Source organism: Cynara cardunculus, assembly GCF_001531365.2.
Source record: "Cynara cardunculus var. scolymus isolate 2C chromosome LG 10, CcrdV1, whole genome shotgun sequence".
Lineage (NCBI taxonomy): Eukaryota > Viridiplantae > Streptophyta > Magnoliopsida > Asterales > Asteraceae > Cynara > Cynara cardunculus.
The window spans coordinates 3,449,367-3,451,146 of record NC_037537.1 but is presented as its reverse complement, the minus strand read 5'-3'; the positions used below and the strand labels follow the sequence as shown (position 1 = coordinate 3,451,146).

Here is a 1,780-nt window from a genome sequence, read left to right as displayed (position 1 = left end):
CGACTAAAACCATTATCCCCGTCCTCTTCAACATACTGGAACACTTCAACAACATTCGGAAACAAAGAAATCATGCTCAAAATGGTTTTGTAATGAGAACCTCATCGTGTATCTCCGACTCGTATAAGAGAAAGCTCTAGGTATTTCCCTGTTCCAGTTTCAATTTCACACTTACCACTTGCTTCTTGCACTCTATCTTTGTAACTTTATCGAAACATGTCTTTACGCTCGCAAAAAGCATTCACCACATTGATCACCATTCCTAACATATTAAAAAAGTTCTCAACTCCGTCATGTTTATTTGCAACCGCCACAACAACAAATTGAAGTTGGTGAGCAAACCAATGGATATAATATGTCGAGCTATTTTCATTCAAGATCAAGGCCTTTAATTATTGAACTCACCGCACATATTGCTTGATCCGTCATAACCTTGCCCCCTTACCAGCACAGATAGGACTGTTGGGATAGGTGTATTAGCAACTTGTTGTCCTCCCTGACCAGAAGTTAAATTTTTCAGCAGGTTGGTCATGGAGGTAAGCTGAGCTGTTAATGCAGTATATGCATCTACATCATGTATCCCADCAGTYTTWTTCTGTGATTGAGCACGTGGGTCTGCCCAATGCCCATTGTTGGCTGAGATCTTTTATAGGATTTCATATCCTTCATTATAGGTCATGGCTGTAAAGGCTCCGCCCGCAGTCGCATCGAGCATTTGTTTTGCTATGGGATTTAACCCATTGTAAAACGTCTCAAGTTGAATACAGTACGGAACGCCATGGTGTGGGCATTTCCTTAACAACTCTTTAAACCTTTCCAACGCGTCAGGAACAGCCTCATCGTCCATTTGTTTGAAAAGACAGATCTTGTTTCTGGACTTAGCGTTCCTTGTTGGTGGGAAATATTTTCGCAAAAAAAATTCCGCCATGTTACTCCACGACGGCACAAAACCCGATGTTAAAGAGTTAAACCATGCTTCAGCCCGATCCCTCAAGAAAAATGGAAATAAAGTGAGTCTTAAAGCGTCATTTGACACTCCCGGGATCAAGAAATCATAAGTGATTTCCATAAAAGATTTTAAATGCGAATGTGGGTCCTCCGAAGGTAATCCGGCAAATTGGCCATTTGTTTGCAACATATGAAACATTATCGGTTTGAGTTCAAAATGAAGAGCGGTCATATGTGGCCTAACTATCCCGGAATTTAATTGCTCAAAATCCGGAATAGCATAATCCATGATCCTTTCATTTTTGGAATTTGCCAAATTAATGATGTACGGAGTTTGTGCTCTTTGGTGCTCATTAGGTTCCGATTCTATGTCCAAATTATTACCATTATGTGGATGTACTTGATGAAAATTCGGGAATTGTGGAATTTATTCAAAACCCGACGGTTGGTTTTCCAAATGTGGTATTTCCGAAATAATTGGGGGAGGTAACACCATGTTCGGAGGGAGTAGAGCAAAAATTGCTCTTTGAGCCCTCCTACGATGGTGAAACGTTCTCTCAATATCAGGATCAAATTCGAAAAATTCCCCGCGATGTGACCGTGGCATACACCACTTTTAAAAACGATTCCAATGGTACTAGAAAAATCAAATCTTTTAATTTACTCAAAATAAAACTTTAACGAAGCAATCCCCGACAACGGCGCCAAAAACTTGGTCGGTTATATTTCACACCTTTACACTAATGAAATTATGCCACAAAGCAAGTGTACAATACGGCTCAACGTCGTCTTTCCAAGTAATAAAGTGGTACAAGTACCGGATTATCGTCCA

General features: G+C 40.2%; 1 non-coding gene across 1 annotated transcript; it reads left to right on the top strand.

The window, feature by feature from the left end:
- The first annotated feature begins 773 nt into the window (after positions 1 to 773).
- Positions 774 to 880, top strand: LOC112520560. The gene has a single exon (XR_003070032.1). It is a non-coding gene; the product is annotated as a small nucleolar RNA R71 (small nucleolar RNA).
- The last annotated feature ends 900 nt before the right edge of the window (positions 881 to 1,780 follow it).